Below are 15,327 nucleotides of genomic sequence, written 5' to 3' on the forward strand. Positions count from 1 at the left end.
TTATTCTCAAACGCCCTTAACCTACATGTTTCTCTCTCAAAGTGAGAGTCCAAGTTTCACAACCATAAAGAACAACCAGTAATATAACTGTTTTATAAATTCTAACTTTCAGATTTTTTGACAGTAGACTAGATGATAAAAGCTTCTCAACCGAATAATAACAGGCATTTCCCATATTTATTCTATGTTTAATTTCCTCCCGAGTATCATTTATATTTGTTACTGTTGCTCCCTGGTATTTGAATTTTTCAACCTCTTCAAAGGATAAATTTACAATTTTTAAATTTCCATTTCGTACAATATTCTCGCCACAGACACAATCATATACTCTGTCTTTACGGGATTTACTTCCAAACCTATCTCTTTACTTGCTTCAAGTAAAATTCCTGTATTTTCCCTAATCGTTTGTGGGTCTTCTCCTAACATATTCACGTCGTTTAAAATCTCACATTGCTACAAAACTCAAATCAAGTAGCATTTGAAGTAAGTTTCCATAGTGATAAAAATAGTACACAATGGGGCAAAAAAGGCACAAAATTAGAAATACTCTATTTTCGGAAATACATAACATTAATTTATAATTAATACACTGTTGAAAAGAGTAGACTTTAAAGATGAGCAGGACTTTTTATTACAATTGTTGAGGCTCGATTAAAATCTAAGTTCTCTAACTCTTAATATTGACACATATTCTTATTAGAGGACCTCTTCGTCCTCTATTGAATGTCAGTGACTTTATGCAGTCACTCACTTAGATCTAAGATTTTAATTGAGCCTCAAAAAACATCAAATCCCGATTGTGTCATTAACTGGTTATTTTGTTTTGTTTTTTTTTTTTTTTTTTTTTTTTCGCAAATAGAATATCAGTTAATGCATATGTAGATCCAAAGTGTAATATCAACAGTACCATAAATTTGAAATGGCTTTATTATCAGAGGAAACACCACTTACATTCCTTTAATGTAATCGCCCCATGTTTACCAACTTCTGCCACACTTGTCGAAGGCGTCGTACACCATCAGCGCGTCCATCTCTGTTGATGTCCCGAAGTGACCGCCCTACCACATGAATAATGGCGCCTCTTGTGTTGTAATGCGTCCTCTAAGTGGCTCTTTCAATTTGGAGAAGAGATCATAAACGCATGTACTCATCAGATAAGTAAGGAGGATGTTCCAGTACTTCCCATCGTCAGCTGCGCAGTAGGTCCGTCACGCCGTTAGTTTACGTAGTTCGTTATGTTATGTGTCATAGTATTCAAATAAATTGAAATATAAATGGTTCAACATTTCGTGCGCCACCCAGAATGTAGGACTACTTTGCATTACAAAAGCCGGGAAGTCTTAAAGCAGATATGGACATTTTTCTCTAAGAGATTAAAATTCGGCCATTCCTGGCAAACTGGAAATTACAATGAAAAAGTAGTTTTCAGAAATATTTATGTATTATTGTTAGTATAAGACATACATAAGGTTCTAAATTTAAACATTCTAATGTTTTATTTTCAAAACGAAAATATTTTACAAATCTTATGGGCATTGAATCTAAGTGGTCTTGGCTGCTCCTAAAGTTTGCAGCATTGAGATCATCTGTTAATGTTTTTCAAGGAGCTATTGTTGAAGAAATATTTTGAGAGTCCATACTGCTAATTCCAGAGTCTCAGGAGTAAGGAACTTTTTACTCTGTACTATATTCTTTCTGCCATTTATTTTCAGTGGGTTAATTACAATTAGTCTTAGAATATTTTGATTTAGAAATGTCACAGTTGTTTGAAACTGGAAAAATGAAGGACATTAGCTCATCTGTAACATCAGTGACAAAATGTAACATCCGTGACATGGAAGAATCAGCTGTGAAATATTTACCGATTATGATTTTGTAAACAATTGGAGGCCATGAGATTTGCGTAGAATCTGCAGTGACACTATGAGAATAAATCTCTTTTTATTTGAGACAGAGATCTGAGCTTTACACTTTTTGTTAATAAGGTGTCGAGTTCACAAATATTGCAACATCCGTGGCGAAACCTTTCCTTTACTTTCTGAAATAATAATAACAATAACAATAATAACAACAATAATAATAACAACAATAATAACAATAACAATAATATTATTATTATATTATTATTATTATTATTATTATTATTATAGTAACAATAACGGCGGCCGGGTAGCTCAGTTGGTAGAGCAGCAGGCTACGGAGTGGAAGGTCCGGGGTTCGATCCCAGGTGGTGACAGGATTTTTTCTCGTTGCCAAACTTTCAGAACGGCCCCGAGGTTCACTCAGCCTCCTATAAAATTGAGTACCGGGTCTTTCCCGAGGGTAAAAGGCGGTCAGAGCGTGGTGCCGACCACACCACCTCATTCTAGTGCCGAGGTCATGGAAAGCATGGGGCTCTACCTCCATGCCCCCCAAGTGCCTTCATGGCATGTTACGGGGATACCTTTACCTTTTTTTTTAGTAATAATACTAACACTAATAATAATGAAAATAAATTTTATTCAACAATTTTTTTCTGTAAAATGATATTGATCTTCTAAATTGATTCTAATAATAAAAGTTGACAAAAGTCATTTCACTTTCAACACATAGAGTTTGAAATTTGTAAAAATGTAACATCTACGACAACTGGAATGGCTAAATTATAATATATTGTGATACATCAAAAGGAAGCCCCAAGTCCTAACAAAACATTTGTTACTGCACATCGCTATTTCATCTTTCTCAAAAATTATAACTAGACTTCGAAGTTCAGGTCCCGATGGAGGAGATATCGATGGCTGAGAACCAGACTGTTCTAAGTCCAACTTTTTATAAGAAAGAAATCTGTGTTTCATTGTGTTCCAGTTCTTGTCTGCATATACGAATCGAACAAAATTGTAAATATTCCTCTCCATACGGTTCCTATGAAGCTATTCCGAATTGTTTCAAGAGTTTTGAAATTGAGAAGCTTAAAATAGTTCTTTTGAAAAAAAAAATAGTAAAATGGACTTGGAACAGTTTGGTTCTGGGCAATCGAATAGGTTTACTGATAGCGGAGTGTTGGACGGTGGTGGGGGAAACAGACTAGGGCTTGTTTACTTTTTCCGGTCTCGTTGAATGTTTCGTACGTACTAGCACTAAGCTGGGACAGCTGGGACTACGTTAAGTCTTTGCGACGTCGGGAACGAAATTCAATTGGAACAAATCTTTAAATATACATTCTTAAATTCTTTTCACAAAAAAAAAAACAACTTATGGCAAAAATAAGTAATTTTATTTGGAATGGAATAGGATATATTAGGGTCTGTTGGACAGTAGGGCATGTTGGACACTTTGTACTTTAACGTGTTACCTCGCCATTTGTGGGCACCACATTCTGCTAGAAGTCAATGACGGAAGTAGCCCCACTCGTGACTACTTCCGTCATTGACTTCTAGCAGAATGTGGTGCCCACAAGTGGCCAGGTAACACGTTAAAGTACAAAGTGTCCAACATGCCCGACTGTCCAACAGACCCTAATTTACCCTAATGTGTCACAATTGCTGAAAAAAACACAGCCTTAATTATGGACTAAAATGTATAATGACCTGATTTTGAAGTACCGGTATTTATATTTAAAAATTATACCGTATAAATTCAAGTTGGAAATAATGGAAGATATTTAGAATATGTAATTTAAATTATTATTAATATATTATTATATTTAACGTAATGTATATTTTAATATACCTGTTCGATATTTTTTTAAATTGTGTATTTAAATGAAGTTCAATTCAGAGTTAATGTTTTGATTGTAAATCTGTTTATTCTACTTCAATCTATTTAGTTTCATCAATAAAGCTAATAGAGTGGGCCATGTAACGCAACAGTTATATTTCATAGTTGCAATGACCAAGCCCTGTAACTAATTTTTACACATTATTAGCACATTTTATGGTCTTAATACTTCTTGGCGTGACACCTTTACGTTCGAAATACAAAAGAAACCAATTTTAATGTTTTGAAATGAGAGGTTTATTCGCAACCTTTTTACTTTTTTTACTTTAGTATATCATTTTACGACGCTTTATCAACATCTTAGGCTATTTAGCGTCTGAATGAGATGAAGGTGATAATGCCGGTGAAGTGAGTCCAATGTCCAACACCGAAAGTTACCCAACATTTGCTCATTTTGGATTGAGGGAAAACCCCGGAAAAAACCTCAACCAGGTAACTTGCCCCGACCGGGAATCGAACCCGGGCCACCTGGTTTCGCGGATAGACGCGCTAACCGTTACTCCACAGGTGTGGACTATTCTCAACCACTCGTGTTACCATGGAAACAGAAGTGTAAGATGAATCTCGTGTCTCGTGGTTTTCCACACGGTCCATCTCACTCCATTCTCTGCTTAATGTGCCTCAAGGCTTTCCAATTGAAGAGTGTGATACCAAAACACGTTCAGTTCATTTTTATGAAAGGTCTGGTCTAATTTTTTATCGACTGGTCTACGGGCTGAGGGAGTTTACAAGTGACATGCACAATAATACAAACTTTTAGACAAGGATTGACGTTGTTTTGAAAGAAAATAATCTTAAAATGTAATGGCAGACGTCTAAAAAAAAGCATATATCATTAAAATGGCCAAATGAACTGAGCGAGTTTTGGGATCACACTCTCAAAATTCCTTATTCGAGGCTCTCGATCAGGTTCCACCCCCAGCAAATAAATTACAGGCCAGAATCACTCCTCCCCAAATTTCCGCCCTCATTCCTTCCTCAACATTTTTCAGTTGACGGAGATGCATTTGGTCCATGACGACCTGGAATGCAGCATCGGGAGCAAGCAGCTGATAGAGCACTTTCACTGCAAACCCAGCTTTCTCCAATCTTTCCTATTTTCCGCCTTCCTCTTTGTATCTGCATATGAGGCGTTCCGTAAGAGAAGGGCGAACCCGCCAAATGTACCTTTAGAGATAATCGATGTTCAAAGTATTTTACCTGTAAACGAGATAAAAGTGAAGCCGCCAAAGACACGTCTGTAAATAATGATAATTACTTTGTACACTGAAAAACGAATAGCTTTATTGAAAATTGCAATTAAATGTCCAATGTGATATTCCAACTTAATAGTTATCATAGATGACATTATGAACTCATAAATATTTTGGGAATAATTTGAAAACAGTACATTAGAAAAAGCAAAGGCCGTAGAATGAACTCAATAGTGGCAGACATTAACAACAATATAATAATAATAATAATAATAATAATAATAATAATAATAATAATAATAATAAATAAAAACACTTAATCGCACTGTGATGTGACATTTTTACAAAGTGTCTGAAAATTATTAATAAACAAAAGTAAGTAGATGCCTGGCATGTTATTACCCTTGCTATCAAAAGTGGTCTCACTTGTTCTGGGAACAGAGCCGCTAACAATCAATTACATCATGTTCATAAGATGTTCCTCTGAGTCGGTCACTGCTAGTTGCACGTTTTGGTCGCTGATCACATCATCCAGAAACGTTCTGTGGCACATAGATAAGGAGAACTTCCAGATCCTTTACTTTATCAGAAGTGAGCTTTATTGGCGTGACATATCTCTTTGGCAAAACCGGCTGAGAGAGGTCGGCCTGTTCTTAATGCGACATCTGTTCCCATCAACACTGGTTACGAGCTTAGAAATATAGACATTCTGGAGATCATATCACTCAACTCCCAGAAATTACGAAATACAGGCTGTATTTTCTTCATATCTAATGCGTTGAAGCACCCACAAGTACATGGCGGGCCTGTACCGCGAGCTTGCACATGTCGAGATGTTTTCGTACTGAAGTACGATTCACATTTGTTCCTTTTAATCTTTGCTTGTACGTTTATCCATTTTTCGAAATGCCTCTGACGTTTCCTACAATAACAGAGATATGTCTGGTTGATTATTATCACTGTCATTATTACTCATACTAAGCTATTAAAATGTCCATAAATACACGTAATTCCTCACTACAGTTGTACTCGTCTGTGTTGTTACAACAACACTGAGACAATGAATGGCGCGCGCCTTCAGGCGGAGTGGCGTATTCGCCCTTCTCGTACGGAGTAATATGAATATTATGAATGTCACAGGCTACGCAGTTTCTCCAGCCTTACAAACAATGATAATTTCGATGTACTAAGGGCGAGCCCGCCAAAGTGTGCCAGGTTTAAGTTGTAGATATGTGTCTTAAATATTCGGACGAGTAAAAAAAAATAAAAAATAAAAAATCGACCCTTGGCGGGCTCGCCCTTCTCTTACGGAACGGCTTATATGTTCCATGTACCTCAATGTTGTCTAGCATTTGATATCTTCTCCGAACCTTACTTCCGTTCACCATTCCTTCCAGTGCATTTTTCAATAGACACTTCCTTCTTAGCCAGTGGCAAAGCAAATTACAATTTCATCTTCCTGATCAGCTTCAGCATTATTCTTTCTTCACACCTTCGTTTCTTATTCTGTCTGCCCATTTCGCACGCTCCATTCTTCTCCATATCCACATTTCAAATGTTTACAGTCGTTTCACTTCATATCGTCGTAATGTTAATGTTCCTGCTCCATACAATGGCACACTCCACACAAAGCACATCACAATTCCATTCATTAGTCCTTTTGCAGAAGTCTGCAGAAGATGCTCCTTTTTCTTTTAAAAGCTTCCTTTGCCATTGCCAACCGTCTTTCGATTTCCTAGCAGCAGTTCATGTTACTTAACTTTTAACTTTTTTAATTTTCTTCCGATACAGCACTATTAAAGAACTGATTACAAACTTTTTTGTGGGAATTACGAAGCTACTACATGCACAAGCAGAGATTACATGCATTTTATCACAAGGTAAAGGAGGGTAAGTTTGCGACCTAGTGTATTATTGTCTGTGGAATCTATGGTATTATAGATGAAGTATTGAAAAATTGTTTAATGAATGACAATATCATACGGATTATAAATTCAGCAGAAGGACTTCAGGAGAAGATAGTAAACAAATTAATTTTTTTAAGTAGGCAAAACACACTTTTAGCAGCACAGGCGGGCAAGAGTAAGCATAAAGCGTTTGCAGTGATTAAGTTATGAAACAAATATTTGAATTCACGTCAAAACAATTTGTGTTTATATGAGATGACTTTTGAGGCAGACATAGAAGTTTTCAGGCTTTCAATACTCTTATAACTGAGTTTTTTTACACTATTCTGAAGGACAATGCCCACAATACAAATATGAAATTTAGCAATAAATTTAACTACAACTGTAGAAACGAGAAATAATAGATAATGACTACAAAAAAGGGCTCAAGAACAATAGTCGCATACAAATGCTCCAAATCCTTCGTAACTTGAACATAACTCGCGCACTCTTAGCCGACAGCGAGTCAGTTTAAGAATGTGTTACTAAGGAGCAGCACAATACGGTCAGAGGTAGGTAGGGGGCGGATGTTGATGAAAAGTCATCTTATACAAATCAAGATTTCAGGTATAACTCCCTGTAAAGTTGATTTGAATAATTTCGAGGGAAAAATTGTTCCGGAGCCGGGTATCGAACCCGGGACCTTTGGTTTAAAGTACCAACGCTCTACCACTGAGCTACCCGGGAACTCTAACCGACACCGATCCAATTTTTCCCTCTATATCCACAGACCTTAAAGTGGGCTGACAACCGTCAAGCAACCAACTTCGAGTGCACACTAAATCTGTGTGACTTAAATTGTGGTTTTCTGTTAACGAACAGTGACGTGTATTATCGTTAACAGAAAACCACAATTTAAGTCACACAGAGTTAGTGTGCACTCGAAGTTGGTTGCTTGACGGTTGTCAGCCCACTTTGAAATCTGTGGATATAGAGGGAAAAATTGGATCGGTGTCGGTTAGAGTTCCCGGGTAGCTCAGTGGTAGAGCGTTGGTACGTTAAACCAAAGGTCCCGGGTTCGATACCCGGCTCCGGAACAATTTTTCCCTCGAAATTATTCAAGTCATGTTATTTTTCACATAGGACGATGCCTATTAATATAGAAATCCTTACTATGTCAATATCAACGTAAAAAAATAATTTCTTATATTGCATTTTTTTTTTGCATTTTTTGACGTTTTTGAACTATAGATCATTTTATATTTTTTTTCGGCATTTTTTAGTCATTTTTAATACTTTAAAGAACTTTTAGATCATTTGGAATGTATATTACTTTGTTCTTTACCAATATGTCTGTTAAATCATTTTCTAAGCAAATAGTTCAGTAGTAATTACCTACTGAATAAGTGAATAACAGAGAAGTTTGAGTTTTACAGTTTGGAACAGATTCTAAAGTCCATCCCTCACTTCACTGAAGGCTTCACCTCTCACAACGGAGGTAATATAAAATGCTTGACAACAGTTTAGTTTAAGTGACGACTTTGACCGCTACTGTTCTTTTGTCGGTGCGAGGGTGTCTTTAGAATTTATGTTTGAAATGGGGAAACTTTCACAGTGTCCTGGACAGGACGTGTTTCGGAAGGGATGTCTACTTTAGTAGACAGTAGTTTTAATACAAAGATTGCAAGAATGTACGCTGCGCCCACAATTTGTTTTGTCATTCACACTCCCTCATTCTGGAAGATCTGGTAACAAAAGTGAAGCGCGGAAGGAGGAGGAGACAGAGAATGAAGGCATTGACATGGACCACCCCTGATTGAAACATATTGTAAACCCTCATTAAAATCTATAGTTTCCCCTTAAAACCTCATTTTGTTGCATGTTCTTTTCCTTTATCTTAGCTAAATTCCAGGAAGTTGCCTTCTCTCTCCAAGATTTGCAGGGGAGTCATTGAAACAAGGTGACTAATTTTTAAGAAGTTGTGGTGCGAGTACGGTGAATAATATTTAAATCTCATTTTCTTTCAATTTTATATCATTTTTCCATTAGTTTAAGGGCATTTTAATGATCATTTTAAGTAGATTTTTAGGTCACCGACATCCGCCCCTTAGTCATAGGACATTAGTTCATGTCACTTCATTACTGCAAATAGGACTTCATTTTAATGTCAACATTTTCCTTCTGACTGACTTATAACTCTGTAGAAAGCTCAAGTTTTCTTCTGAAAAAATTACATATGATTTCAAACAAAACGTTTACACACCTTTCTAAATACAGATTCTTCTGCGGCTCTACCAACGTATGTCTCACCCTTATCAATAATCCATACTCAATGGAGTAATGCAAGCCAATTTTGCAGTAGGCATATCAACTATGAAAAATTCACTAGAGCACTCTTACCCGACCGCGCACACTTATCCTCCGTTACCTTAACGATTACAAACTGCCTCTAAAGATTACAAGGACACCCAGTCCTCATATAAAGGAGGATCGAAACCCTGTCCGCTGTATTTGTGGCTGGCAACGTTTCAACTTACATCCCAGCGGAGTAGATATATGCTTCAGTGATCTATAACCATGTAACAGAATGGACCTCTCAAATTGAATTGAGAAGCCTGAAAGTTTCAGAGATTAGGCAACACTGCAACACCAATATCCCCTCCCTCGCCGGCTTATAACTCATAGCCTGGGGATCGAGTCAGCAAAAACTGGCCGCCCCTTATAGACCCGAGTTGGCAACCCGCACTTCCACCCTAATGGTGATGATGATACTCGATACAATCATCACCCCTCCCCTCTACTCTCCCTCCACTGTTGGACTACATTAAGCGATAAGCACCGGCACTGCAGATATCTGCGTTATCGACTGCATCTAATGGAAAAGATTCAGATAAAGTTGGAGGATATTAAAAGCAATTGTGTACCAGAGCAAGCTATACAGTATCTAAAAATTTACAAGTAGACTCGGTTTAGATAACCGCAACAAAGTTCGGCTCCGAGTAGGTCCATGTATCATATGTGTACAGAATTCTATAGCGATTGTGGGACATAAATTCTGTAAACACTTCTAGTCGCTTTTTAACTTGCTAAAAGCCTGTGAATAACGAAATTAAAGACCAACAGTTGTACAAAAAGATTTTAATAGGATTGACGGATGAATGAACGGAAAGCGGGTGATGCAAGGACGAAAGAATGAATCGCAAGTTAGAAAGTTAAGTAAACAGATATATGAACGGACGGACAGACAACAGACGGATGGATGGAGGATGAATTGATTAGAGAATGAATGAATGGCAGACGGATGAATGAAATGGAAGAGCGATGGTGATGAATGAACAGTTCAACGAGCAAATTATGTGAACGGAGGAATAGATGAATGAATGAACGGACGGACAAACAGGTGGATGAATGAATAGACGAAAGAACAGATGAATGAACAGACGAAAGAACAGATGGATGAATGAGCAGACGAAAGAACAGAAGAATTAATAAACAGACCGAAGGAAAGATGCATGAATTAACAGACGGAAGAACAGATGAATTAATAGACGGGAGAACAGATGTATGAATCAACAGACGGAAAAGAAAACATAGGAATGAATGAACAGACGGAAGAACAGATGAATGAATTAACAGACTGGAAAACAGACCGAAGAACAAATGTATGGATTAACAGACCGAAGAACAGATGATTGAATGAATGAATGAATGAACAGACGGAACAGATGAATGAATTAATAGACGCAAGATCAGATGTATGCATTAACGGACCGAAGAACAGATGTATCACTTAACAGACGGAGTAACAGATGGATGAGTTAGCAGACGGAAGAACAGACAGATGAATTAACAGACCGAAAAACAGTTACATGAATTAACAGACGGAGAAACAGCTGGATGAATGGACAGAATAACAGAAGAATGAATTTAACACGTCGAAGAACAGATGTATGACATAATAGACGGAAGAACAGATGAAAAGACGGAAGAACAGAAGAATGGGTGAACAGACGGAAGAACAGATGAGGTGAATTAACAGACCGAATAACAGATGTATGAATTAATAGACAAAAGAACAGATGAATTAATGAACAGATGGAAAACAGCCGAATAAATTAACAGACCGAAACAGATGTATGAATTAACAGACGGAAGAACAGATGAATGAATGAACAGACGGAAGAACAGATGAATTGACAGACCGAAGAACAGATGTATGAATGAGCAGACGGAAGAATAGATGGATGAATGAACAGACGGAAGAACAGAAGAACGAATTAAAAGACAGAAGAACATAAGCAAGAATTAGCATACGGAAGGACATAGGATGAACAGATGGAAGAACAGATGTATGAACGAAGAGACGGAAGAATAGATGGATGAATGAACAGGCGGACGAAGAGATTAATTAATAAAGGGACGGTAGAAATAGATATGTGTGAACGACGGACAAACGGATGGGTGAATGAACGACCGGAAAAACAAATGAATGAACAGGCAGGTGAACGTAAAGATTGGTAAATCAACGGGCGGAAGAAAAGTTGGATTCATAAAGGGACTAGTGGGCGAACAGGTGTACGAATGGAAAAAAACAACAGAAGGATAAATGAACGGATTGAAGAAGAAATGGACAGAGGGACGGAGAGCGAATTGATGGAAAGACAGCTGGATTGGCGGAAGAACGGCCAAAAGATGGACGAACAGACAAAAGACGGGTTAACGGAGAGATGAGCGAAGAAATTAAATGACGAAAGAACTAAATAGGCAGACGAACGAATAAATAAATGGATAGAAGAATGAGTGAATAAGCGAGTGAGTGAATGAATGAGTGAATTAATGAAGTTACGTATGACAGAACGAGGGGTGTGATAATTGGATAATTGAATTTATTAGCAGAAGAATGACTAAAAATGTACAAATAAATAATTTAATTTGAGAGTGGACGAATAGATCGATGAAAGTCTTTATGGGTGAATGAATAGTTGAATGAATATATGGAAGGACGGGTGTACAACTGGGAGTGGGACTGGATGTTTTGATTGAAAGATTGTTCGATTGATCGGGTGGTTGATTATGAACGGTAGAACAAATCCTACAACATACAGTACTATTTTGTCCTATAATGACCTCCAGTTTCGTGGCGTTTACGCTACGTCACATACAATACCAGTTCTTGAGGTCTCCCCTCGTCCATCGTGTTAGACTCTGCTTGACTTGTGTTAATACGGCTTGTTAGAACGCATAACACGCGTGGATGCGTAATGGCTGGGCCTGTTACACAGAAACCTATCAATTACATATCCCTGGGCTTCCTGTTCCACAGCAGCCTGAACGGGAATCGAAAGAATTCACGTCAGCTAGCATAAAAAGAAAAACAGACAAGGTGCCAACGAATAATTCTTATGTACAAAACTATATACATTGTTTCAACTCCAAGAGAGCTGGACGTTGCAGTGACCTCAAAATAGCATTAGTATATACAGTCACGAAGCTTGAGTTGTGAGGGTGCTAGAAAATACTAGACTGTTCCGGTACTATTTCGCATTGTCTGTAATGAGACGATAGTAGCGATCCTAGTGGTTGGCAACTATCTATGGATGCATATTTACTACGTACTGAGCTTCGTGACTGTATATACTAAACTATGGTATTACGTTATCACCAGGGAACGGATTTATATGGACTAAACATATATGAAATATGTAAATATATATGTAGTTATTTTTACCAAAATATGGAATTAAATATGGATTTTTACCAAAATATGGAATTAAATATGGAATTAAATATGGATTTTTACCAAAATATGGAATTAAATATGGACTTAAAATTATAAAAAAATGACTATGTACGTTAAATATTGGTACATTTTAATCAAACTAAACAAAAAATATAATGGACGTACCTTATCTTCCAATGTAGTTTCAACAAAACACAATTTTTATTGTCTGTTACCATAACAATAGGTTACAAACATTTCTTTCAAGTGCTGAAAAGTGAATCTTCTTCTATTGTCTCTGAGGATAGATTTATACTGACTAAAAGAGCGTTCGACGTCACAAGAAGTAACTGGTACATAATTCAATTTCACAATGTCTGCTGGGGATAAGTCCAAGTTAATCTTCACTGTTGATTCACCACTCATCACAGCAACAACCTTTTGTAGTTCTTCATATCCAGGGTTTTTTGAAAGTACAGTGTCCACCTTAGCTCTTACTGCATCTGCAACTTTACCTCTACCACGATTCAGTTGTTCCACAGTACTATTTATAATTTCAAAACTTTCAGATAGTGAAAGGTGCCTATTTTGGAGACTTTTGAGCGTTTTTATGATGCATGAAAATGTATGCTGAATGTGAGCTAAGTCATTCTTCACACTTATGTCACAGGTAACTGTTTTCGCAGTATCAATTGAGACTGCATCTTCAGAGTCCAATGCAAGGAGAACATTGTTAATAGAGTCTATATGTTCGGCATAATATTCAACTGCTTCTAGCCATGTACCCCATCTAGTTAAAATTGGCTTTGGTGGCAATGGAATTTCAGGGTACATTTCTTTCAACACGTTAACTCTACTGGGAGCTTTGAGAAATACTTTTTTCACTGATGAAATCAACAAATCTACTTTAGGGAAATTGTCTCTGACCACTTCTGCCACACGATGAAATGCATGCGCCACACAAGTAAAATGAGTCAATTTAGGATATACAACAGATAATGCTTGTCCAGCTTTGACCATATAAGGGGCAGCATCGCTAATAAAGAATAACACATTATCGTACATAATACCCTTTGGCCACAGGATACCCATAGCTTCGTTGAACAGTTTAACTATAGTTTTGTTATTGCACTTTTCTAGAACATCACAATGTAAAAGAATTCGTTCAGAATATTGTTCACTTAACAAACCGATAACTACATTACCAACAAGTCTACCTTCTTTGTCGGGAGTCTCATCAATGGAAACCCAAATTGAACTATCTTTAATTTCATCTCTTATCTTCTGTATTGTCTCATCGTAGATGGATGGAGCATACGTCTTCCTAAGTGTTGACTCATCCGGGATTGTATGTTGAGTATATTTTTCAAGGAATTCCCTGAAGACCTTATTCTTTAGTTTGTAGAGAGGAATATCAGCAGAGATGAGAGAACGGCACAGGTCGATGTTAAACTCAGATCTTACATTCGATGTTGTTGGTTGTGTTAAAAACAATTGTCTCTGCTTGGAATTTAGTTGTTTGTTGGCCTGATGTTTACTAGTTGTAATGTGTTGTTGCACCAGGAACTTTTGTGTAGATGATACTGCACACTGACACAAATTACAAAATAATATTTTATTGTCAGTTGATAAACCATCTTCTTTAAATTCTGAAATGTAACTTGTTAGTTTTGATTTTAAATTGACTGAATGACGTACTTTTGGCATATTTACCGTCTTTATAGTATGATTTACAAAACTGAACCTATGTGTACTCTGACTGGCATTTAACTGTTGAGCTGCACAACTGAAGTCTGTTAAAAATTTTAAATTAAATTAATACAGTTTTGTAACTTACTTTCCCATTGTTGATAGGACTGCTAATTTTCAAATAACTCTGATGTTAAAGGGATTACTGAACATGTGTTTAAATCTCTATTGTTGAAATGTATTTTTAAAAGTTAATGGAATTTTGTTTTGTTTTATTGTTAAACCTAATATAATATGGACTGTTTTATATGAAATATGGAAAATATATGGAAATTAACGAAAATATGTACTAAACTCTAAAATATGGAAAAATATGGAAAATAAAAGTAGGATTTTTCAACCCTACACATTGTGAAACATAAAGATAATGCAAAATATAAATTATATTAGCTTTATAAGTAAATATGTATTTACATATAAATCCTTTCCCTGGTTATCACTTTATTAAGTGCAATATAACAGAAACGGGGTACAGTCATTAGGAAAAAGCAACATGTAGGCTAGTAGAAATTTATCAATATTTGTGCCAGATTCTGTTATAAGTATTCAATCGTGTAAAGTATATATATATATATATATATATATATATATATATATATATATATTTGTATTCTAGCATTATAAACAGTCTTTATCTTTAGTGGAAATCGTGCATAATAAAGTAGAATCCGGACTATCCGTCATCCTATTAACCGATTATTGGATTATCCGTCTGTCTTTCTCTCGCTTTTTTTTTTTTTTGCTGCAGAAATATATGACGTATTATACATTGTATTAGCACGTTATTTTCTCTAGAGTGTGTCGTTACAAGTCTTTATTCTTACACAGTATGGTCTACCGTTTTAAGTTGTCGTACTGTATAACTTCTATATAAAAAGTCTTCCACAGGTGTCAGAACAAATCTTGTCCTAAAGTGTAGGCCTAAATAATTGAGTGGTTTGGGGAAAGAGAAACTGTGGTTCATCTCGCATCAGATTACGAGATTGGAGTGTAAAGTATGTAAATCTACAATACGAGACCT

General features: G+C 36.5%; 1 non-coding gene across 1 annotated transcript; it reads right to left on the minus strand.

Annotated features, from left to right (window-relative positions):
• Positions 1-7,513: 7,513 nt before the first annotated feature.
• Positions 7,514-7,585, minus strand: TRNAK-UUU (transfer RNA lysine (anticodon UUU)). Its single transcript has one exon. It is a non-coding gene; the product is annotated as a tRNA-Lys (tRNA).
• Between the last annotated feature and the right edge of the window lie 7,742 nt (positions 7,586-15,327).

Source organism: Periplaneta americana, chromosome 2 (assembly GCF_040183065.1).
Source record: "Periplaneta americana isolate PAMFEO1 chromosome 2, P.americana_PAMFEO1_priV1, whole genome shotgun sequence".
NCBI classification, from domain to species: Eukaryota; Metazoa; Arthropoda; class Insecta; order Blattodea; family Blattidae; genus Periplaneta; species Periplaneta americana.